Source organism: Dermacentor andersoni, chromosome 7 (assembly GCF_023375885.2).
Source record: "Dermacentor andersoni chromosome 7, qqDerAnde1_hic_scaffold, whole genome shotgun sequence".
In the NCBI taxonomy this organism is placed as follows: domain Eukaryota; kingdom Metazoa; phylum Arthropoda; class Arachnida; order Ixodida; family Ixodidae; genus Dermacentor; species Dermacentor andersoni.
This window is the reverse complement of record NC_092820.1, coordinates 64,614,369-64,640,816: the sequence shown is the minus strand read 5'-3', so window position 1 is coordinate 64,640,816 and position 26,448 is coordinate 64,614,369. Positions and strand designations below refer to the sequence as shown.

Genomic DNA, 26,448 nt, shown 5'->3' with positions numbered 1-26,448 from the left:
CTGAGACTGTGTACAGGCATGGCCAAGATGGCTGAACACGCGCAACCTCCTTGGCATTATGGTCTTCTTCATTGGTCCAAGGAGGTAGCTCGTAAAATCCAACCTCCCAGGAGGGCGGAGCGCTGTTTCTACACAAGCTAATTACAAAAGGAAGTGGCGTAAAAGTATGGCTTCAATTGGGATACGTGCACTACGCCACGAGATGGCAGGGTAGATGGTAAAGAACTCTCTAGTGGTACGATATCATAGTTAACGTCACTGAGTTGCCCTAAAGCATATTAAGTCGGGTATAATGCCATAAAGACTTTTTGAAAAGACCTACACGAGAAAATAGGGTCCAGAGATGTAAAAGAGATCAGGAGGAAAGCAGAGGTGTTAGTGCTTGTGGTCATAGCGGTCTTTCTCAAATGATTGCGAGTCGCATAGTCGATTATGAGCAATCGGACGTGCCAGATGTGTTCCTGCGGGAGCATCGAGGGCATAATCTGTGTTTGTAACACACCAAGGGGGTAACATTTCGAAAGGCATGCTGGGCAGCGGCCAAACTCTAAGCGAAATGGTGAAAAACAGGCGGTTTCATGTCGGTTTGAGTTCTACGCGTACGTTACGTATGGCAAAGTGCGTCCCAGTCCCGGTGATCGTCAGACACGTAAATCACCAGCATATCAGATAAGGTGTGATTGAGCCTCTCAGTGATCCCGTTGGGCTGCGGGTGGTATACAGTATTGAGTTTGTGCTCTACAGACCAGGAACGAAGGAGGTCATGAGAAAACTTTGGACAAGAAGTAGCAGCCCCATTCTGTAAACAGTTGTCTAGAGGCAACATGATGAGGGATCCCCTCATGAAATAGAAAATCAGCGACCTCAGTGGCCCAACTAGTCGGCGAAGCTCGCGTGATGGCATACCGCGTACAACTACGACACTCTTGTTCCCTAAAGCAGACGTAGAGAATGGGCCGCGGAGGTCAAGACCGATTAGGTAGAACGGCTCTTTTTGCGTGTAACGGTCTGTAGAAGGCCAACAGGTAACGCAGAAGGCGGTTTACGTCGCGTGTAAAGGTCACACGCGGCAACGTGGCGCCCAAGTGATTGGTACAGACCAGGGCAGGAAAACGGGCGCCGCACGTGGTCGTATGTGCGGGATGCTCCAAGATGTGCAGTGGACGAAGCATTGTGGAGTTCTTCGAGAACAGTGGCATGAAGTTTCTTGCGCAGAAGAAGCAGAATCTCTGGGTCATCGGTATTGGTACTACGTAGGCAAAGAATGTCGCCGTGGTGCTCACACAGACCTGGCGATTGGTCGCGTTGACGAGAAGGCAGGCGGTTTATTACAGATCGTAACGCGATGTTTATTTTCTGTTCAGCGCGACTGTTGGCCAGATATGAAATAGCCATGACGAAGTCACCGGTATCACGCTCGGCGCTGTCGGGAGGGTCCACATCGTAGTATGATAAACAGCCAGCATCTTGGTGCATGCGACCAGACTTGTACACAACGTCAAAGGTGTACTCCTGTAACCATAAAGCGTAGCGATCAAGCCTTCCTATAGGATATTTCAGTGAAGAGAGCCAGCAAAGGGCGTGGTGGTCCGTGACGACCAAAAGCGCGCGGCCTTATAAGTTAGGGCGGAATTATCGCTCAATTATCGAAAAATTCCGCTCTGACGACGAAAGAAGGCGGCTGGCACAGGCAATGAAACGTTCCTCGTCGTTCTGACGCTGGACGAGCACTTCACCTACGCCATGACCACTAGCGTCAGTGCTAAGTTTTCTAAGGGCCGAGCGGTCAAAATGTACCAAAATGGGCGGTGATGTAAGTGAACTCACCAGGCTGGCGAATGCGGTAGCTTGCTCACGACCCTAAGAAGAAGTCTGTCTTGTTAGATCAGTAACCAGCCGTGAAATGTCGGCAAAATTCCTGACGAAGCGGTGGAAGTAAGAGCACAAGCTCGCAAAGCTCCGGACACATCTGTCTAAGCGAAGAACAGGAAAGTCTTGGACGGCACGCAATGTATCTGGTTCAGTTTGGACCCCAGTAGCACTAAGAAGGTCACCAAGAAAGGTGATGTGACGTCGAGCCAAGCGACACTTTGTGTCGTTTGGCTTTGTGTCGTTTGACACTTTGTGTCGTTTGACAGTTATGTTGCAGAGCCGCGCGGCGAAACACATCAGGAATGGCCGACACGCGTATCAGGTGTTTCTTAAAAGTAGGCGAAAAGAAAATCACATGATCTAGATAGCAAATACAAGTAGAGCACTTCTAATAGACCACTATATGGAGAGAATCTATCATTCACTCGAAGGTTGCCGGGGCATTACACATTCCAAAAGGCATAACCTTTAACTGGTAAAGTCCATCTGGTGTGACGAACGAAGTCTTCACGCGTTCCATGGCATCAACGGTAATTTGCCAGTACCCGGAACACAGGTCGATGGAGGAAAGGTACGTGGCTCCGTATAGGCACTCAAGGCGTCATCGATTCGGAGCCGTGGGTAGACGTCCTTGCGCATGATTTTATTTAAGTGTCGGTAGTCAACGCTAAAGGGCCAGCTGCCGTCTTTCTTCTTGTATAGCATCACAGGGGACGCCCATAAATTGTAAGGAGGTTCGATAACCCTTTGTGAGCATTTTGTCAACTTCGTATTATCACCCGACGTTCGGCGAGGGAGACACGATAGGGACGGCGGCGGATAGGAGTCGCGTCCTCTGTGTTGATTCGGTGCTGGACAATAGAAGTTTGACTCAAAGAACGACCGTTTAAGTCGAAAATGTCTCCGGGATCTCTGGTACTTCTCTGGTCACCCGTTCGCCGTGTGGGCCTTTCCGAAAAGCTGCTGTCGCGCTACACTGGCCCTTACCGTGTGGTACGACAAGTGACCGATGTCACGCATGAAATAATCCCCGCCGATCTGTCAGTGTCATCATCAGCTGCAAGTGACATCGTTCACGTGGCAAGACTAAAACCATACCACACAACTTTCACCGCGGATGTGTAGATTAAGCACCGAGACGGTGCTTCTACAGCCGGGGATGATGCTACGGAACAGCCGCCACAGTGTGGCTGCACTGAGGAGGACGAAGACACCGTGTGTGCCGGTTTGATATAGCGTCGCCATTTTGGCTCCGTGAGCTTACCTGTAAATATATTGTAAATAGTATTCGGCTTCAGCTTCACGTAACAATATGATTCCAGGATGTGGCGAAGGTCGGTAGCTTGAGCAGGAGAAAGGTCAGAAGGGATCATTTTGAGAGCGGCATCGCGCAGGTAACTGATTGTGGAACAAATGAATGATAAACTGACGGGACTGGTAGGATCCAACAAGCAAATTTCGCAGTCTTCGACTGCAGTGATGGCGGCGAGCGAATGGCAGCTGGAATCAGTTGAGGAGAGGTGCGGAAGTTTAAAGCGTGAATGCAGATGCGACTGTCGGTTAGCCACGAGAGTGTTAGGCACGGCGATATTTCTGGCGAGCAGAACATATTTTACGGGGGAGAGCACGTAATTGCCAGCAGCTACCGGAGGGATTGAGATCATGGAGATAGACATGGGGGCTTGGAGGGGGGGGGGGGGAGGCTACTTGGACGGGCCGAAGGCGTGCTTGCAGCATCAGCTAGGTGAGGTAGTTTCTGCTGCAGGAGGCTAGTCGCGCAGTTTAACTGCAGAATAAGTTGTTAGGCAAACCATTCCAAGTATAATGCAATAAAGACATTGCTCAAGAACACCAAATAAAGTAGAAGTTTGGTGATAGGCGATGGTGATGCGGGCGGTGCACGTTCAAAGGACGGCGTCAGTTCCTAATTCGGCCACTCTTACAACGCGAGATACAGCAGGTGTGACCACCTTCTTTAGACGACGGCGAAGTCCAGATCTCCGGAGAAATAGGAACCCCGGTGTCGAGAAGTGTAGAGATGGTCACGCCATCAGCCTCAACGTCCCGCATACATCGTCGAGTCGGCAGAGTAACTAGGTTATTTTTGGGCGGAGTCGTGCATGCAGTGTTACCTCCGCGCGCTCAATCGTCTAGTTTTTCGGGGTGAAGGAGCCACAGTGGCCTGACGACGTCGCACGGCGAGGTGGCGGGGGGCTGGAGGACGGACGGAGGAAAAGTGCGAACGCGAGTAGTGGTGACCTCTAGGTGAGGGCGAGTGGCTGGGCCATTCGTAGGAGCGTCATGATTCTAAGGATGCACCGCAGATGGTGGCTCAAAAGGGCCGGTATGAGGAAAAGATAGAGCATGGGGAAAGGATGGAGTACATTGCGGAAAAGACCAGCGGTTGTTACAGTAGCAAGCAACGTGCCCGACACGGTGGCAGTTAAATCAGATAGATCGACTCGCCTCCAGTTCCCCATCCAGCAGGTTTCTGAGATCGTGGAGCGTACCTTTGATAACGAAAGAAAGATGTACGATTATTTGGACAAATGAAACCGCTGGTCCGTTCGAGTCGCCGGCGTTGGAGTTAGCAAAGAGGCCAGCTGGAGCCCTCGCTTCGATCTCGCGGCGGACAATCCTAGTCAAGTCGGCCAATGGTGGTGAAAAGTGAGATGGCGGCCGCTCTGCACACGAAGACGTCGTGGCGCTGCTAGGAAGCCGGGCGAATGGTCGTTCAATACGACGGCTCTTGGCGGCTGGAAGCGCTGGCACTCTTCGATCACGGCATCGACTGTAACACACTTTCTTCACAAAAAACAGATTGAATGCGTCGTCCACTATCCGCTTCAAGACGTGACCAACGGTGCCAGACACTAGCGTGTGACTGTCAGCTTTATGGCACAGCGCCAGTCCATCCTGTATGCACGACAGGTACCGTCCCATAGACGTTTGGTCTCGAGTTGACAACCGTTTCCTCGCAAAAATTTTGCAACTTGAGGCCTTACCGAACACTTCACAGAGTCCGCTTTTGCCTAAATGAATCCCAGCTCCCAAGTTCCACCTCATGATTGTTCTACCACAACTTTGCCGTACCGCTCAGATAAAAGGCCACATTCGGCAGCATGAGCGTCAGGTCGCAGTGATTGTGATCGCTCACCCGCTCGTGTTGTCTCAGCAATTTTTCTATGTCGGTGTCATCGGTTCCGTTGAACCTTTCAGGGTTTCGGGGGTGGGCTAAAACAGTCATGGTCCGCGGCGAAGACGCAGATTCCGGCTGGTCTGCCATGGTGGTCGCACCACACCACCGACCCCTTCGGAGCTCCGTCGTGTGGGTTGAGTACCCTGCGGCTCCAGCAAAGTGTGAGGGGACGTCAAATAGATGATAAAAATCAGAGACTATTTACAGCAATGGACAAGATGGCTGAACACACGAAACGTCCCGGCCAACATCGTCTTCTTCATTAGTCCGAGGAACTGGCTCGCGACAATATATTCAAAGGCCCTTAGAACTCATTGAAAGTTCTTGAACACAATGAATTCCATCAAAATTTGACTTTTTGCCTAGTTTTTGACATGCAATGTAGCAAATTCTCTTTAGGCACTATGCAGTGAGCACGTTCTATCAGCCGGTTATAGATCATAGTAAATTTTTATAGCTGTCGTTAGACAATATGAATGTCACATGTCTACAGGCAGCAACGACATGTTAGTTCAAATCACCATTACCGTTGTAGAGCTGGACAAACCCAAATCAAGCGACCAGGCAGTGCCACTATTTTGTTATTCTGCTAGTTGGTTCAGACCACAGCCACCAGTGCTCATATGTTTAGCAATCGGCTCTATATATGTCTTAAGAAAAATAAGCATCAACCTATTGGCAATAGCACCACCAGTATCTCTGGCCTAATTCGGACATTATTAAGCAACATGCCAGAAGGCGATTGGCATTATTGCGATCGGCAATTCAACTTAGGAAAGGGACTTCAATAGCTTGAAGCATGTGCCCAATGGAGCAGCTGCTTAGCAGCAAGAAATAGCAGCTAAGAAGAGGAGATTGCAGTTTTTTTGTGTGTATATATATGTTGGAATAGAGTTTTTTCCCGCTCCTTGAATTTTCGCCTTCGGCATCCTTGAAGTACTTGCATTGTTCCTGAGCTTTGAGTCAGATGTTATGTACGTATCCGGTGTTCCTATTTTACCTTTGAAGCTTGGGCCTCTGTATGGGCATTGTTCACGTTTATCGGTATCGCTATGCAAGACCTGAAATATGACCATATTTCTAGCTATTCCGCAATTTTAAAAATGTAGTCTTCAGGTTTACATCATATTTGGTTTTTTTTTTCCTTCTAGACCATTCCTTGGGGAAGAATAGCGTCAAGGCACAATATCAAAAGCAGTACCAATAGGCAACGAAATGTGCAAAAGATTGAGCATAAGATCACAGAAAGGTATGAACATTTTGGGGCGAAATATTTTTGTCCTCAACCAGATACCCGTGAATATGTGCTGTCACATTGTGCGAGCCCACTGCGCAAAAAATCTTTATGCTCGAAAGCTTATACTCTCTCTTCAATTTCGTAAGCATCCTGCTCTTTTTCTGCGTAGTATATATCAATACTCAAACTATAACCCCAAATGCATTTTTGTTCAGCAGTGCTAGCAAACTGTTTTGTGCAACCAGTTAGTCCTTATCTTGTCACATATTCAGCATATTAGCTTATGCCACCATCGTTCGGCTTGACATGCAAACTTTATTATTTTGTTTTCAAATGTTTTGCACGTTAACTTCTTTAGACTGATACCCATCTTTCTGTCTTGAACTAGAAATGCTTCTAATATACAACAAAGCCGGGCTTGTATATTTTTTACGTGCGCATCAACTGTTGCTTTGCTTTTTGTGCCAACCATCTTTGTAAAGGCAGCATGTTGTCAATTTTTCTTGTTGCATACATAATCTATACCTGGTGAACTGAAAGGTAACTAGTAAAGCGGTAAGTGTCTACAGGTAATAGAGAACAGTTTTGTATGACAAAGATACTGCAATGACGAAGAATGCTAGGTGTAAGAGGCTCCTTCATTAAAAGACACCTTTCGAGAATTTACAGCAAATATTTTAAATTTACGGCAAACATGAGAGCGCATTTGCGAGCTGCCGTCGAGTGAAATTACAGACTTCTGCATTTTTATTGGATTTTCTCCTAACTCTGAGGGGCCGTTATTACAGAACTAAGTCAAACTACGAACTTGTGAATGTTTTACGGCAACTAGTTGGCAATCGATGCTGGCGGCAAAACTCAATCAAAGGCGACTTATTTTCTGAGCGCCGCTCCTAGGCACCCGTTCCTGCGGCAAGCCTGTTCAGTAAAGGGAGCAAAAAAGTATGCGGTGCTGCATGAGGTGGAAGGTTGAGGGGGGTTATCTCGGCTGGCTAACATCCGTAAGATTGACAAAAAGATGCTGGCGCTGCGTGGTCTCATAGGGGGTGTATCTGTGCTGGCTAGCGTCCGTAAAGTGAACAAAAATATTGTGGCGCGAGTACCGAGTAGGGGAGAACGAAAGACAGCACGGCGGTGAGGAAAGAAAGGAAACGCCATTTCACTGCGCGTGGCCACCTGCGTCGCAGCTGCGCTGGCCGCCGTTGCTGCCGGCTGCGTGTGCTGTCGACTGCCCCCAATACAACGGCGGCGGGGAAGTTGTGGCACAAAAGCATGTGCGTGTGCACCGTGCTTGCCGCCGCGGTGTGTAAGAACCTGATTGTGCATTGCAGAGGCGAGGGTCTAACCGTCAGTGTCGAGCGCAAGCTACCGACCAATGAATTTCGCACACTGGAGGCCGCTCGTACACGTCAGACTGGGTCGTTCGACTCTGCGACCATGCGGTAGAAGCACAAATTGCCATTTCCTCAGAGTTTCACCAGGGCGAATTCTAAATTCAAGTGAATGTTTATGCACGGCGAGTTTGTTTATAGTTGCTTGGTCTATGATCGACAGCTTCGTTGGCTAGTCCCCCACGAAAGGAATGGCTCAGCCTGAATTTTCTTTGTTTCGCCTGTGACCTCCACAAAAAAAGCCATGTTTGAAAGTTAGGTCTCATGAAACTGTCAGGACTTCGCGCCCGTCTCCCTTGACCTACCATACCAATAATAGCAGTAAGCCGCCTCGAGACCTTTCGAACTCCGCGGGTCTCCTACAAGATAATCGAAAATCGATTTTATACAGGGATTTTCCAATTGCATAGTGATTCCGTTCTTTAACAAATATGTGATAGCTCACGAAGGCATTGCGATGTATATCTGCTGCTGTTCGGTAGTTACAAGTCATACCGAAGTAGAAGAATTATACGCAGTCGTTCCAGTAAGCCTATGAAAATGTTTCTAATCACCCTAAATCTCGCATAAATATGACCATAACCAATGGCATGCCGCTATGATTTATTTTAGGTTAAATCAAGTCTTCTGATAAGGGCAAGAAGAACAGAGCAGATTTCTAAATTTTGCATTGAATATGACCGCCCTAAATATGTCTCGAAGAAGGATGCACGAGGCGAGGTGTGGGACCTTCTTTGCAAGGATAAGTAGTTTTGGTCATAGGATAACGCGTTTTGCTTTGATGAAACTGGATAACAGGCGTCAAAAAGAGCAGCGTTAATTAAGACGACACGTCTGTACCAATACAAAGTTATGCGAATGACGTTTCCTTCCACATCTACGGCGTGAAGTCCACTATGAAAAGCTTGTGCTCAGGCGCATGCAGACCTCTATCGCTTACATGGAAAGCAAACGCCAGAGAAGGGCGTAGTTCGAATGATGTAGTTCTGCGACTCTGTTTTGTTTGAATTGGCCTGAACCAAACAATGACGAGTGAGCTCAAGCTTCTACTATACATAGTGGACACTTTGTATGGGGCTAGCCATTGCTAAGTATTTATTCTCGATGAATGTCAGCGCTCAATATTGAGATATATAAATCGACATGAAGGTCCAAGACCACTTTTATCCATCGAAGAGTTCGTCGGATTCCGCGTGATGGAATTCGGATATAATTTTCCAAAAGGAACGAATCAGCGCATCATGGGCACATGCTTCACTGGCTTCAAGAAATCAAGCAGATTATTTTTCCGTGGGTGACGTCGCCACATTTGCCGCTTGCTTCGAAAACCACATGTGTTGATTCGCCACAGTTCCGGAGGCAATCAAGTTACGTGAATTCCCACAGAAACTATAATTAGTTAAACCTTAAGAAGGCAGTGACATTTGCACCTCAAAGGCAAACGCACACCAGCCTCCTCCAACGGGCACGCACTCTAGACTGAGGTCATCAGTCGCACGGCTGGTGACGCGGCCGACGGAGAACTTCGCGTCTCGCGTGTCGAGCTGCGCTGAGTCGGATTAGTGGGACTATTTCTGTAGCCGCGGACGCGTTGGCATGCCGCGCTTCGATCATCTGGGCAGGGCATCTCCTGCCTTCTTAAGGTGTACCCGACTATTGCAAAGTGACCGTCCTTTTAGACGAAGCTGCTGCGGTTCTGCCGTAGCTGTTGCCGCGGTTGCAAAATATGATCAAATTGCGAGCTTCTACTTGCCAAAACCATAATCATATTATGAGGAACGCCGTTCTGGAGGACTTTGGATTCTGTAGGGCAACTATAAGCTTATCACAACAAGCAGGCCAAATTAGAGCTTATTTGGTACCGTGAAACTTTATATGTAATGTGTCATTTGTAATTGTACCGTACAGCAGTCTGGCGGATGCGACAGGTGACCAAATGGTCGCTTTTGTATGGCCAACGTGCGTGGTTTACACGTAGCTTCCTTCTCACCTGTTAACCTCGGGGATGAAACTGAGTTGTTTCATGCAGAGTTATGCAATTAAAATTTGAATTATGACGTTTTACGAGACAAAATTACGACCTGATATTGAGGCTCGCCATAGTGGAAGACTCTAGAAATTTAGGCCACCTGGAGTTGTTTAACATGCACCAAAATTGATACACGGGTGTTTTCGGACTTCACCCCCATCGAAATGCGACCACTTTTGCAGGAATTTGATCCCGCGAAGCAGCCAAGGTGCGTCAAGTTATAGAATTTTGCACGCAATGTGTCGACGACGCTCTTGCGGTTGCGTTGGGTGCCAAAGTGCCCGGAGTCCAACGCGATGCATCAGTTGTTTTGGATTTTTGGAGCAGGTGACATGCTAGTGCTCGCGTGTAATTTTAAGCTTCGCACCTGCTACGATAGATTGACCTTAAAACTTTTGCGCGCAAACAAACAGGGACGAAGAAAAGGGCAACACAAGGACAAGCCCTTGTCTTCGTCCCTGTTTGTTTGCGCGCAAAAGTTTTAAGATGAATCTGTTCCAACTAGGCCGACTCGCTGTTATGATAAATTGACGGTCATTGTTGGGGGGAAGAGTTTACATGCAGCGGTATGAATATAAATTTCTAGTTAAAATGTAGGATGAACGTTAGCCCCTATACTTCAAATTAAGATAATAAGATTTCTCTATAGTTGGATGGTCATATCATTGAGCCTTTAGCTTTTCATGATCTGTACCCTAGATCAGGATAGCTGAAGAAAAGTCCAGTGAGCAATCGGAAATGCATCAAAAAATGTCGGCTGCCGAAGGTAACAGATCTAAATAAACAAAACCTTTACCGTCCACTATCGCGCTATGCTTGTGGCTCGCTACATATTACAATAATTTTGATAAAGTGATTCGTTTCTCAGGTCCCTAAAGTTGGTGTCATCAAGGTTCTACTATATAATCACGCCTGCTTACACATGGGCCTTACACCTAGTTTTGTGGTACTTCTATATGCTATTCGCGTAACTGTGAATGTCGGGTAAGAAAATATCGTATAGAATAGTCGATCCCCATGAAAGCAAACATTAGCACTGAAATTGTATTGCAGGATGTATGTTTCTGATCAAGTTTCCGAGTATAAACAATACACCTTTTCCACCCTTTCTTTTGGTTGACAGCGCTGAATGCTGTCCTCTCAGTGAAGAGCTCAAGAAAACAGTTAAACTTCTCCTATTCTATATGAGAACGTCTAACCATCTGACCATATATAGTCTGGTGGTGTCAATGGCTAGTGTCACTGTGGCCATGCGCGTGCTTTACTTTGCTGCAAGCTAAACATTTGGAGGACGCTTAAGCTTCGCATGCGCTCCATATTTCACGTGAAAAAGCTACCCGTTCAACCCCCCTAAAAATGAAAGGAGACATTGCCTGGCATCGCCCCTAACTGCAGAAGAAAGGCTTCGCAATAGATCTCCAATTACCACTGCAGCGCATACCGTCATTTATTGCTTGTTATTTCTTTATATTTGCTGAACAATTCTGAGGCTCTCTGCGTTCTTTAGAGGCGATAACAAAGATTATTAATGCAACATATGTACGGAACCTGATACAGGTAGATAAGCTAAACGTTAACTTTTCTATTACGCTTTTGGTTATGTTGAAATCGAACTCACTTTTTAAAACATTATTTTCTCCCACAGAATATTAGAAACTGTATCGTCATATTGAAATTTCGAAGAATTTCGGATGATACCTCATTTGTGCGTAAGATCAACACATATACCACAGATTGCGCAGGAAACCATTTTTTTTACTTTTCTAATTAGTTGATATTTAATTTAAAGAGCGCGTCAGATTCCTTTTACGTCTAAAATAAGCCCATCTTTTTGAGGTCATCTCTGAACGCATAGAACATTTCAAATGCACAGAAGATGAACTTAGTATAAACATTTAAATAATTTTCTACGACACTTACTTGGACACATCAAAAACAACACTTACACTTTTGAGGTCTTGAAGGGTGACTGCGTTAATTGCAACCACCATACCTATCAACACGACCAGTTTGGAAGGACGCATGTCTCGTGCGTACGTGTAATAGAGCCAACAATGCGCGAGCGTTGGATTTCCCAGAGGGCTAACATTTCATTTCAAATGATATTATATAACCTTACAACAAGCTTTTCCACCCACCTCGGTTACATGAACACTTGTGTGCCCCAACACTGCGTCCGCAGCTGCACAATGAAACATACCCAAGTAAAACAACATAGAATGCTTTCGCCACAATGAAGCCCTCTTCGTTTATCCTACATAGTCGTTCGGTCTACTCCATAAAAGTATCACCGTTTCAGCTCTGACTTTACCTATAGCACAATGCCAAGCTACGTGTCATATATCTCTACTTTTTGCGCACACTGCAGCCATGGCTTCCAGGTAGCATACAATATTTATTTTCATTATCTGGTAATTAAAAGCGGAGAACGATGCAATTTTTAATTTTAGTTTGCTAAGAAATCTTTTATTTTTAAGCGTAGCTCTTTTGTGATTTTCTTACTATTGCGGTATTATTAGGCGCGATGACGACTGCAGCATTACCAAGATGACGGGGTGGGGAAGCAATAAGGAAAGCGTGATGACGGTACCGGTATGACGACACCGGAAAGAAGACTGCGTAAAAGCAATGCAATAACAATGCCAGCGGGCGCCGCTTTCCTATCTGCTTGTTTAGTCCATGGTGGCCAGATGCTTGTCGCACCATTTTTTTTTTAAGTTGTGCCTATCCCGCAATTACGCGAGCCTGTCCAAGTGAAGCTGCGGCTAAATTGCGCTTTTCAGCGAGAACCACATTGTGGTATACGCTGACGAACGTGGCCAAAGAATTCGTACCTTCAGATGTCACAAGTTTCTCGCGCAACAGCACAATAGCTTTTCCTTGGGCGAGTCGGTGCTTTCTGAAGGGCGTTACATTGTAGCGCAAAAGTACCGAAAAGGAAGGTTAACAAAGTAACAGCGACAGAGAGAGTAAGACGGCGCTACACTGAACTGCGTATGAGACACAAAGCTTGCAATATATATATATATATATATATATATCACACACTCTTAACTCGAGGACGCGCAGCAAAGAGCAAACGGCAAGCAATCGATGTAACTCTCTAGAGTGATACTGAAGGGAACGGACGGACCGAGTTAAAATTTCTGGTCAGCGCAGGCAGCAGCGCTCAATCAATAAGCTTCTTATTTGATTTTTGCCTAAATCTAAGTACAAAAGTGTTTTCGCATTACGATGGGGGCTAATTGTGGGAACACCCATTTAATTGCATTTAGGTGCACGTTAAGTAACCTCAAATGGTCTAAATTTCCAGAATCCCGCACTACGGCGTAGCTCATAAGCAGATCGTTGTTTCGCCACGTACAGCGCAATATTCATTTCTTTCTCATTTACGTTCACTATATTCTTAAAACCGCTATGTGAACCATGAAATCTATATACATTTTTTTCTTGCCTTTCACTTTTTTTGTCTGCTCTGTTAGGTATTGTCACATGGCAGTGACGGTTCAGAAGGCAGCAAAACTCTGATTAACGAAACGAGCGCTTTATTGGATGAACTTGTGCCCTCAAAAACAGGCTGCACTCAAAGAACAACAGATTAATGTTGTAGTCTGGTTCGGGAACCATGGTCGTCGGGGTAGGGATGGCGGAATCCGAGAGGACAAACGCATTACTGGTTTCCAGAATTTCCTCGATGTACGCGATCGTCGTGCCCTTGTTGATGTGCTTGAACTCCTGGCTGAAGTTTGTCAGCAACACTTCAGTTTTCCCTCCGTGCAGTCGAGCGATCCTTCATGCGACTCAAATTTCATGGTCGAGTAGTAGACGTTGGTCACCCTCGATGACGCCTTCTACGTCGGTCGGTGTTTTGGTGCAGACGGAAACGACAATGCTGGAGCGACTTGACTTTCGAGCACGCTTAAGGCATGGTGACTACGAGAGCTCTCCGGCGATATCGCCCCATCTCCCGACAGCGTTATCGACTTCGATTTCAGGTCGATGATTGCGCCGTATTGGTTCAGAAAGTCCATGGTGAGAATGACGTCTCGTGAACACTGTTGGAATATAACGAAGGTGGCAGGGTAAGTCCGGTCTTGCCGTGCAGATTCCAGTCGGCGTGATGAGGTGTCCTCCAGCGGTCCGAATTTGAGGGCCTTCCCATGCAGTTTTTACTTTCTTCAACTGGGCGGCGATGTGTCCACTCATGACGGAGTAATCAGCCCCTGTGTCGACTAAGGCGGCGACAGCATGGCCGTCGAGAAGCACGTCGAGATCGGTGGTTCTTTGTCTTGCATTACAGTTCGGTCTTGGCGTGGGATCACAGCTGCGTCGCTTTCACCTGTGGCTGGTATGTGACGTCGTCAGGTCGTCTTTCATCGTCGTATTCTTTGCTTCCACACTTCGTCGGGACGGCGGCGTGTCGTTATGTCGTCGAGGTAGTTTCTTCGGCGTCCTCGTCGGCGGCGGAGGATATTCGTCAGTTCGACAAACAGCAACCGCACCTCCATCGGTTGCTACTTTTAGTTTTCCGGATACGGGCTCGCTGACCGGTCCTGGGCTGGGCCAGTGTATGGTCGGCACTGCGGCGACAGGTAGCGGCCTGGTGACGGCGAACGGGACGGTCATCGAGCGCTCCACTGAGTGGCGGCGAGGTAGTCTGCGATATCGCGAGGAGATTCGCCAAGCTGTGGTCGCGGTGCGTTAACGGCGAACCCTCGCAGTCCCATTTCCCGGTATGGGCATCGGTGGTACACATGGCCGGCTTCTCCGCAATGGTAGCAGAGCGGCCGGTGGTCAGGAGCGCGGTAAATGTCCGTCTTCCTCGCGTAGCGGCGCTGGGCGACGGGTGGGCGTGCTGACGGCGGCGGTGGTGGACGACGTAATTGTAGCGTTAAAGGGCCCTGGCGAAGTCGTGCACGGGGGCCTTGACGGCGGGCGACCACGGCGTAGGTCATCGCTTCCAGCTGGGGCTGCGGTGATTCTGGTTGCACCTCAGGAACTCCAAGCGATCGGTGCACCTCTTCTTTCACGATGTCGGCGATCGAGGCCACTTGAGGCTGCGACGAAGGCAAGACCTTGCGCAGTTCTTCGCGCACAATGGCCCTGATGGTCTGCGTTCCTGCGTTGTGGGTAGAGTTTGTACGGCAGTTGAATTGCCGGTTCCGCATTTCGAGTGTTTCCGCGATGCTGGTAGCCTCGCGAAGGAACTCATCTACGGTCTTCGGTGGGCTTCGTATCATTGCGCCGAAAAGTTCTTCATTCACACCACGCATGAGAAGGCGGACTTTCTTCTCCTCGGGTATATCTGGGTCGGCGTGGCGGAACAGACGGTTCATGTCTTCCGTAAAGATGGCAATGTTCTCGTTAGATAGCTGCACTCGGGCGTCCAGCATGGCTTCGGCCCTTTCCTTGCGCACGACGCTAGTAAAGGTGTGCAGGATGCCGCTACGGAAACGATCCCATGTTGTCAAGGTCGACTCCCCGTTCTCAAACCACGTTCTGGCGACATCTTCTAAGGCAAAGTATAGATGCCGCAGCTTGTCGTCGGAGTCCCAGTTTTTAAAAGTCGCGATTCGTTCTCAGGTCTCCAGCCAGGATTCCGGGTCTTCAGTCGCTGCTCCATGGAAGGTCGGTGGGTCCCGAGGTTGTTGTAGGATAACGGGGGACGCTGGGTCAGCCATTGGGGTTGTTTTGACCACGATCGTCTTCGTCGACTCAGGTAGAATCCGTGCTCTGGGGGCAGTCCTTGCAGTCTGCGGCTAGCACGCTGGTCTTGGGTGATGTTGGTTTTGTCCTCAGGCTTCGGGCTTGGATCGCGGCTTTGCGGGGGCGTTCGGTACATGAACGCACTAGCACCTCCACCAGATGTCACGTGGTAGTGACGGTTAAGAAGGCAGCAAAACTGTGATTAACGAAACGAGCGTTTTATTGGGCGAACTTGTGCCCTCAAAAACAGGCTACACTCAAAGAGCAACGGTAACGGCGAACACACTCGGCGATCGTCGAAAATCTCATCAGCGGGTCAAGCGTGTCGGCTTTTATACAGCAGTCGTCCTATGTTCCAGACTAATCGTTGGGACCCGCGTGCCTTCCCCGAAGTTCTACACCATTCGCCTCTGGCGATGAAATCAGATAACACAATGTTCGGTGACAACAGACAGCGGATGGAAGCATCGATAACTTCCCAGAAACTTCGGATACATGTAAGCGCGTCGCGCACTGTGCGATAACATTTGTTAGGTGGCGAAACGTGGTCGCCCGATAACGATAAGTACAGGTGTCAATATAATTAGGTAATGAATAATTGTATTTCTGCTTCTAGAAGAGTTGCTTTTGCAATATGGCTTCTTAGTACCAGGTGATGAACAGTACTAGGAGGAACCCGCGTGTGCATTGCAACGCGCTAGAGTAAACGGTGTTTGAGTCAGTACGCGCAGCAATTGGGACAGTTTTTACCTCTAGCATGTGTGGGCTAGTATCGCGACTAGACCGTCCAGGGCAGGAGAAGGATAAGCTAGCTAAGCGGGTTGGAAAGTTAGAAAAGGAACTCAAGCGCCAGCAGAATCAGACGAAAGTAGTAGACAATAAGCTAGCCAAGGTAGCAATGAGGTTGAGGGCTGCTATTCCAGCAAATCTATGCCTAACACTTCGATGTGAGCAAGGCGGATGGGGCTGGCACTGAAGAGAGAGCAGATAAGGAAACCGAAACCACCACGACCGAAAGCAGTGGTGGACACGCCTGTGATTGTCACGAAGGGGCTACCACTCACGTGCCGACCCCTAAAGACATCAAAGCGAACAGTGTGGATGGTGCAGGGGGAGGATGGCACGACAGCCCCAGGTGCAGTTTTCGGCGGCAAAAAGGAGAAGCATTGAGTTGTCTTTGTTCAGGATTTAAACATGCGAAAATTAGAACCGGCGATAATTAAGAGGGTATATGCAGGCGAGCGAGTCCAGGCAAGTCGATTATGGAAGTGCCAGTGAAAGCAAAGCAACACGTGTGCGACACAGTGGAGAAGTGCCTAGTGGCTATAATGGGCGAAGTGATTGACGCACTTCAAGCGGGAGAAGAGTCATCGCGAAGAACATAGCTGAAGGGGTTACCCACCTGCAGACGAAGAGGTTACCGACCAGCGGAATGTTTCAAAGGAAGTGCAAATCGCTGTGTGCACGGCGCCAGAGGTTGAAAGACAGGGGTTTCGAAACAGGGAGATTTGACGCTAGCTAAGGCAATGTATACGGTGGTCATTGGCGTCAACCGAAATATGGACAGAGTAGGCCACAAAGGCGTTTGTCTGCATGCCGGATACATTTTAGCGATAGCACAGCATCACCGGTCGTACGTCGATTCGCGAAATCGGCTTTACCTTTTTGAGGCGGACTCCAAGCAATCAGGCCGGAAGACTGAGTATTGAATGCAGCGACACACCAGTAAAGGTCACAATTAGACCACAAGGAGTTAAAAAAAGACGCACAAAGGATGAAAATAGAGAGGGTAAAATTGCTACACAAACTTGCAGGGTGGTCGCAAGCAGGAAAAAATCGTCGTAAATTCAGACGCAGCTGTTTGACGAAGCTGCAAGCTTGTATGCCTTGACCGAAACGCATCCATCAGATCTGGAGCACCCGCCTCTTATTGAAATATTTCTATGGTGGGGGGAGGGGGGGACTGCAACAGGCTGACTGAGTCAAGGAAAGATGGACACCTAGGAATGCTAATTAACAGAGGTAAAGAGCAAAGGAAGGCATGTAAGGATCATTTGTTGATTAGCGACACATGGGAAGGCAAGAAAGCCGTGGCTTCGGGTAGCTCACCTATAGTCAAGTTGCGATATCAGTGATAAATATACAGAATCTATTGATGCCATTAGAAGCGATGATAATAAGTTCAAGAAACGGGAAGAGGTGATATTATTGGGAGATATGAATGCGCACAAGGGGTGTTAGGCGGATGTACTGAATATAAGAGTTTCTAGTGCTTGATCTGTACTATGAACAGAACCTTAGTGTAGTTACCAGGGAGGATAATGTCATGGACAGGTAACATGTCAATGCGGAAATAGTCACGTATCGAGTGGGTCTTAGTCTCGGAACTGGGGTGCTATGCAGGATGCGCCGAGTTTGGCGAAACTCGGGATCTTCACGAGCTCTGGCGACACCCCAAGGTGAAAGCACAAATGGTACCGAGACACAGTTTATCTTTCGACAAGCCTCCAGTTTCATTGGTTTATCTAGATTCACTCTGGGTGGCTATCATTCCTGGAGCGTTGCCTTCTGGGCGGTCGACAAACTGGGGCTCACGTGATCATCCGTCGGTGCATGGTCGTGCCTTCGTTCACTTGTTTGTCGTTCCACCGAGTGCATTATATGCACAAGCGAGTTATAAAACAAATGCATTTAGTACAATATTATTAGTTAGTTTAACATGGTTTAAAAGCATTTTAAAGCTTACAAGATGTACACTGAATGTGTATTCTTCTAATTTGTAATTTAGCATGCTTCGCAATATACCACGAGGGAACGTTGTGGTGGCGTCATCACATACATTCATCGGGCGAGCATGGCGGCTAAACATCGAAGAGGCCCAGTGTAAACAAACTCGCACAACGAGCTTGCAGTGCGCGACGTAGTAATCAGGCTCGACGATGACCACTATTTCTTGGTTCCTCCGTGAGCAATCTTTCTGTGCACCCCGAAAGACTGCCAATAGCTTCGGTGATTTTACAGATCGCAACGCGCACCTACTGTTCACGGCACAATCCTGAACAACACCCTTATCCGGTGCTGCTTCTGTGAGTACGCTGAGTTCCTCCACTCTGCGTGACTGCGAGCGTCGCGAATATTGCATAGCGTGTGCAAAAGGAAGACAGCCGACATAGCAACGATGCGACAAGGAGGTGGTGCCGACGATGGATCTCGCAACCAACACAGTGAAGGAGACATCGAGAAGCTGCAGATAAGTATATTTCTACAGTTTCATATTTAGCATAATAATAGTGCACGGATTAAGTCACTTTCGTAGTAACGAACTGAATGTCAAGCAGTTTAAAAAAGGCATTGAGAACCAATGAGTGTTCGTGCTTTTACATGCACGTGGGCACGCGAAAATATGGAAAAGATAAAGGTAACCTTGACTAAGTTGGTGAGATAACAGAAATTCATCAGTGACATTCAGCCCGCAGAATCTATGGAAGAGTATCTTTATCCAGGTGAAATATCAATAGCAGGTACTGATATAAAGCAGGAAACTTAAAAAAAATTTCACGGGTTGAACAGCACATGGGAGGCTTTACCGAATCGTGATCGCCACGTTACCGATATCCTTGAAAAATGTTTGGAATCATTGCATTCTACCGGTTATGCAATATGGGACATGAACCTGGAGCTTAACAAAGAAACATGAGAAGTCGAGGACTGTGCAGAAAGCGAAGTAACAAAAATTGTTGGAGATAGCATTAAGGCAGGAAGACAGTGGCCTAGTAAACCGTGGCAACTGATATGCTAGTTGAAATTAAGAAAAAGAAATGGAATCGGCGGGCAGGCCATGCACATCTTCAATCACTTGTTGCTCATTCATAACGGGTGGTTACATAAGCGTGACAGAATGGATGTCAAGGAGAGAGAACTGCATCCCAGTATGGTAGAAAATTGCGTAATGGAATAAAAATATGATGTTTGTAGGCATAGGATGCAATCAGCTCGCATAAGACGGGATTGTAGGGAGCGGCATTGGTTTTGCAGTGAGCAAAAATAGGTTTGTGGTGTTGAAAGTAGAGACTCTTGAAGGTGCGAGGACACCTCAGCTGCTGGCACACTAATAAACATTACAATTGGCTCTGAAAAAAAACAACCCGTTATGAAAAATAAAGCAACGTTATCCCGACAAATTGTTTTATTATGCATACACTAAAGGCTTCCACAGTTAAGGGCATTAGTACCAATAGTGCAACGAGCATTTTCCTTTGTAAATAATGGTTTATATGCGGCTGATTCATTCCAACAATCCACTTTTTTTGCAGCAAAACATTCTGCTGCTGGAGGCACTCAATCACCTGGTGGCAGCAGGCGAGCGCTAGGCACGTGCTCTTGAAAGTGTGGCAAGGTGCACAGGGCTGCTCTGCAACAGTAGCATCAGTGCCCTCATTGCTCTCCAGTCGAGCCCCCAGAACACACCTTATAAAGGAGCTTTCAGTTGATTATTTTGTTTATTATTCAAGAGCATGAATAAAATTATTGCAGTAAACATTGTGCTGTGCATATTGGGCCACTTGTAACATGCGCTTGATGTCTCTTCAAAATGGGCAAAAACGTAAGACAACCTGTAACACTCTTGGACTGTGTAAATGAAAAAGACACTAATGCAGCATACATGTCATTGTGCTGTTTGTTCTATCTATGTGCAAGAATACAGTGGGTGTTGATTATCCACAAGATGAACGGTGTGTGTATTCCACAATGAAAAGACAGGAAATGGCATGAGCTTAATAATGCTTTCACTTATAGACTGTGCATATGAATGCAACACTCCCCGATTTAAACGTGCGATTACATGCATGTTCGATACCACATATTCTTTAACAATGTTAACAATGTCATATATTTGCATGTACTAATTTTCACACAGCTTAAGCCCATGCATAGCTCACTTGTGACGTATCCATTTCATAGGCCAAATAATTGTACACTTTGCCCTTTTGTGTTGTATGTAAAGCGGCATCCTCAAGTCGGATACAACTTCCGAAAACAGGAGAGGCCCCGCCCAGATGACCAAAGCGCTGCAGCCGATGGTCTCCACGTCTAAAGAAATAGTCCCTCTCCAATGAGCGGGTATTAGTGCGTCCGGTGGCACGACGTCAGTGTAGAGTGTGTGCCCATTGGTGCAGGCTCGTGTTCACCTGCCGTTGAAGTGCAGATTCTGCGGCCTCCTAAAGTTGTATCCTACTATAGAATCAGGCAATGCCTTGCACTGGTTGCATAGACTTTAGCATCTTGATAGCACACAATGATCAGGAACAGAAATCTATAAAGGCACCCAAGCAAAGCTGGCTGGCCCCAATTCCAATATGAGAGGCTGTAAGAAGGTCTCGCCAAATATTCCAATGACATCCTCGAAAAAGAGGTGGTGTTTGGCACTTCTTTATAATCAAAAACAGATTACAGTGAATGTTGTGTACCACGTTAAAACAAACTGAGCTTGGTTATCTGCAGAGCATGTAATGGAAGCTTGTGCTTCACATAGAAAACAAACTGCTCTTTCCAGTACAATTGTCGAGTTCGGTGTGGCACCTATTATGTCATTAGTGTCAACATACAAATTACACTTTTCAAAGGCTATTCATTTTACCATTATTTATGTATGATGGTTCTTTCAATCAGTGCTTGTATTACGTGAGCAGGTGGATTTGAAAGCAAAGCTTTGTTTGCAAACCTTCAGACTTCCATAATTGTGTGGCAAGGCACTGGCATGGTGTCTAATAGCTCACACTTCCTCGGTCCTGCACCAAAGAACAAAGAAGCCCAATGCTCTATTTGAAATTGCATCACGCAACAATTCGATGGCACACAAAGAAGAGTAACACACACAGCACAGCGTTCTGCTGTGTGTATTTCTCTTCTTTGTGTCCCGTCGAATTGTTGTACAATTCAACTTCAAGCTTCTATAGCAATACAACCAGTCTTCAACCTCACCAATTCTCTAGTTATTAAGCCACAATGGCGCACATCTTTGAAATGTCCCAACACGAATTAGCTCTCGAACAAATCACCACAAGTGTAAAATTTTGCTGCACAGGTGTATGCACATGCCATATTCTGTATCACTATACTCGCAGGAATCAAAGGGGCAAGCTTTAACCAGCCTTACTGCTGCCGTTACCATCATCATCATGACACCAATGGAAAGGGAGTGCTGCGATTCAGTAAAGGGAGTACCGGAGGGAAAGGCGTGACAGCGAGGCTTACAATAAATATAGCAGTTACAAGACATGTTCAATACCAAAATATGCTGCATATCGCTCATCCTACTTTGGCATTGCGGCAAGCTTTTACACGTTTTAGCATGTCACGGTTTGTGTAATCATTGCTCTAAAGCTGTACAACAGGTCTATTCACTCTGCAATCATTGTTTTTATCGTGGCGGGTTAAAGACCCACTTTTCATTGGCATCTGCACCACATTTCTCCCTATATGTAATTTTGCCTTGGTGGTTCATGACATCTTCACGCACACCGAGTTCTGCAGAGCATTGGATCTGCATTGTTCTACTGCTGAAGAATTAGAGCCCCATTGTGAGACGAATATACGATTTGTCCATACAGAATAAAGCTGCCCCCCCCCCAAAAGAAAATACACTGAACCACTGGCACATGCACCAACAGTGAACACAGCAAACACTCTGAAGTATTTTCGTCATGCAAGCCAGCACACTAAGATTCTCAATGCATTTTCATTTCGCCATAAATGAATAGGCACAACCGGCTTGGCGCGACATCCGCATCTCGCACTGCAACGAATTGTGCAATGCCTTGCTGTTTCATAGTGCGGCCCATAGATGACGCATGACCAAAATTCAGCATTATGCATACTAAGTAACTTGTAATAAGTAATCTCATAAAAAAACCCAATTTCTTTATGAGATTAGCTTTCACAAGGCACTTCACACAATTTGTGATGTCCATTTGTCTATTTATACTTCATTAACCTCTTTCCTAGAAAGTGAGCCATTTGGAAGGCACCCTGATAGACAAGTAGAACAATCGGTAAAAAGTCAGCAAACAGCGAAAAAGTCAGTATCATAGGCTGCCACATGTGTGACGTCGGTAACACAAGATTTAAGTCGGCTACACAGAAGTGACAAATTTGGCAATATGGTGCGTCTAGACATTGCTTCAATGCTAATCACAGTAACGCTCACATTGAAGGCGCCTTAATTCTTACGCACGTTCCGTCGACATACCAGGCTACGTTCGTAAAGTTCCCGCGAAGTAGGAAGCATTCTTATATATATGCCCGCTCAGCCGCAGTCTTCGGGAAAGTTAGCCACCGCTTCCGCACTGCCACATCAATAAGGGCATCAGACACATCTCTGACACAGAGCCTCACAGTAATTTGATGACATCCAAAGTAACGCTCGGCGCCGACGCTTCCCTGAAACCTCCCAGTCCCGTAGAAACGGAGGGCGCAGTGGACTTGCTCTTCGACGGTGAGCGAATGAAGCCCGCCACGCCGTCTCCACGGACGAGAGTCTTCGCCTAGCTCGTCACACAGCCAGCGCACTGATGTCTTCGACAGGCCAAAATGACGCTGAAACTCCACGGCGGTCATGTACGTGAACGGGCCCAGGCGGTCATACTGACGCTTGCTGCCGTTGGACGCAATAACACAGGCTGCTGCTGCCGCCGCCATGTTCCCGAGTTGAACTCGGAAGGGGTTTCGCGATGTACGAGTTTAGCACGAGTTCGCCTGTCAATCAAAACCAGAGGTCACGCCCCGCGCGAGGCATGTAACTCTTCTGCGCGCACCCACCACGGTTGGGCCACGCCCAACTTATCTTTCGGCAACAGCGACGCGGTGCCGAACTGAGAGGCATCAACAATATTCACCACCGACATAAAACACGCACAACGCACTGTCATCGGTGATGTACTGCGCACTACTATCAAAAACAAAGCGTTGACTGTCGCTGGCTTATGCATATATCTTCTCGGTCTGAGATGGCCCCACAGCACGGTTTCATTGCCTGCACTGTTGCGACGTAGCGCACAGTATATAATTATCGGCACGTCACTGTAGCTGCTTGCAAGGCGTCGATGCGCCGAGGGTGACGACGATGCTGAGGAGTGCGTATCGCAGCAGTCGTTTGAGATGGTTGCTCTGTCATCGGTGATGTATCGGAGCCACAACGTCGTAAACGCGATCAGCGTCCGAGAATCACTCGCTCTTCTAGACCCAGTGCAATGGCATTTCTTCATCCCAAGCACTGCGCACTCAACAGTTCCAACACCTTCGTCAGTTCGAAGTCTCAATTCATAACCACACACAAGAGCCCTCAGCTGCCAAAGTGCGATTGCTGCGGTGTCGTTACGATATCCTACTGCGATCGCTGCTGGCTCCAGCATAAGTAATCCGCAAACACCTTGGTGCGCACAAAACACTGAAATACTGCGTACATGCGTTCAGAGGCACTTTCACTGGGCAAGCGATAAATTGTGTCTCTGGGAAGCACGCACTTTATCGCAATGCATCACCGAGGCTTCGCGCACAAAAATAAACTGGTAAATTTTCACCGAAATTCGTCACTATGGGCACTACGGACCGCCATTTTGCAGCGACAGCCGTTGCTCCCGTGTTTATGACTAGTGTGCCGTTTTTGGTTGGTAAAGCGGGGACCTTAAAGCGCCTGCAATGAACAGCCGTACCGCGGCGCTGCGTTTCTATTTCCCTAATAGAGAAGGAGTGGCGATGACTGACTTTATTGAGAATAGCACTGTAGGGCCCCTAGGCGACTTCTCACCGTATGAACTGCCTCGTGCGTGCGACCCGCTTCAATCTATCCGCTTCTAAGCTTTCGCCTCATTGTCGCCACTCGCAGCAAGACTTGCAAAATTTAATAAGTTGCTCGATCTCCGTTTGTCATCCGAAATTTCTATCATTCAAAACAAAAAACAGACACTTAAAGAAATAAAAATGTTTGTTATTTTATTTGTTGTATTTTAACGTATTCGTTTGAGCGAAAGCGTAGGTGCAAGAATACGCCGAATGCACCCTGTTCGCATTCGGTGGAGGCTAGAAAGATAGTGCCCGAAAGAGGAGGCACGCCCTTGACGCGTCCGGGAAAGGCGTGGCAAGCGGCTCACGGCAACTGTGCAGACAGACAGCGGGACAGTCACGGTGTTGCTAAGTTGCGATAATCCGTTCATAACAATACGCGGCGCTGGCGCGTTTCGTTGTGCAGCCGTCTACGCTTGAAACGTGGAAGCAGAGTGCCGCGCAGGGTGCGCTCATGTTGTCATACGCGGCTTTTTATCTACATATTTTTTCCCTGCAGCCTTTGCGCGTTCCACGCTATCTCCGTTCACTGACTGCCGTCGAGCAAACTCGGGTAAAACTCGGGTGAACGAGAAACTCGGCGCATCCGGCATAGCACCCCTGGTCTACGAACGACTACAACAAACGATCAGAGATGAACATAGAAAATGTTGACTGCGTAGCGATAATAACGTCGAACCTTAAAATTCTGGATATTTATTAACGCATCAGACGAAGCAATAGCATTATAATTTCTAAAAATTAATGAAAAACATATAAGAGATCACAAAAGAGATAAAGAGTAGAACGGAGGCGTTTCGTACAATCGTCTGGAATTATAAGGAGCTGGAAAGAGGAAACCACGAAAGTTGTGGAACAAGAAAATAAGTCAATGTATAGAAGAGATGAGTAGGCGTCTAGAGATCATCGTGAAGCTAGAAAGTTAGGACTACACAAAGATGACGTGCTCCTTACCTGGAACAAATGCTGAGAAAAAAAAGAGTGGCAGTTGAGCTTGCACAAAAGAAACTTAAATGCACAAGCGAAGATTGGCGGCATAACATTCGCAAAAGAGACAAAGGTGCACCAAAATGATTATGGGATAAAAACGCTAACAACTTCGAAGCTGACGTGACTCCCTTAGCAACGAAAATAAAAGAAAGGAAGTGGTAATTTTTTTCTTTTCCACAAGAACGAACATTGTTCAGCGTTAAAAAAAAAATATACAAAAAAACATTATTCAATTCATTTATTACAAACACTAGTACAACTCTCAATACATTTAACGCAATAGCGCTAATGCAAGGGGTGACTCTTTCTACCTGGGCGGCTACATTATCTTGTATCCTCGTGAATTATAATATATATATATATATATATATGTATATATATATATATATATATATATATATATATATATATATATATATATATATATATATAATATATATATATGTTTCTGTGCTAACTGATGTCATACGACGACATTGTGCGATCAAGGTACAAGCATGCACACCAGTGGAAAACTAACAGCACAGGCCCGGGCTTGCTATCAAAGACCTGAAAGACCTGTGCTGGGCTCAGGCTTTAAAAAGCGGGCCCGGGACGAAAAATTAGGCCCGTGCCGTGCTCTGGTTCAGATCCGTCAGACCCCAACAGGCCCCTGAAGGCCCCTCACAATTTCCAGCAGCACTGCGAATGGGCAAGCGTTTTTCTTCTTTTTTAAAATTCTTTACAGATTCATTTCATCCTCTTGCCAGGTTTTTAAAAGAAGGCGCATAGCCCGTCGAGTTGTTCATTGTTGAGTGGTCATGGTTGTAGTGATGTTGCTACAGGCGGGTTAGCCTGGCATATTTGGAGACCTGGCCTGCAATTTCTAGACCTGAGTGTCGCTTTCTGTACGGAATCTATAACCATGTGCCCATCAGTCCAGTCTCTCGCACAAATGTGAGAAGAATGTGTGGCACTTACGCAGTGTCTCCTGTATTTCCGGGAAGCCCTACGGCCCCACACGTTCACGAGAGAATCGTGTTCCACTGCTGCTGTCCAGAAGACTCCTCCTATTGGACAGACGGGCTGGCACTACCAGATGTGTTCTATGTCGCCCACTTCACTGCACTAGTGAGAGATGCAGAACCAGTGCCGCTGACATTTAAAATCCATATAGAAGTGTAGGCCGATCCTGCTCTTACTC

The 26,448-nt window shown here is 47.0% G+C and overlaps 1 long non-coding RNA gene across 1 annotated transcript in view; it reads right to left on the bottom strand.

Annotated features, from left to right (window-relative positions):
- Positions 1-11,850, bottom strand: part of LOC126534381 (uncharacterized) — a 59,616-nt gene extending 47,766 nt beyond the window's left edge. Inside the window, exon 1 of the long non-coding RNA XR_011895425.1 lies at positions 11,675-11,850. This is a non-coding gene — a long non-coding RNA (uncharacterized lncRNA). The remainder of the gene's footprint in view (positions 1-11,674) is intronic.
- Between the last annotated feature and the right edge of the window lie 14,598 nt (positions 11,851-26,448).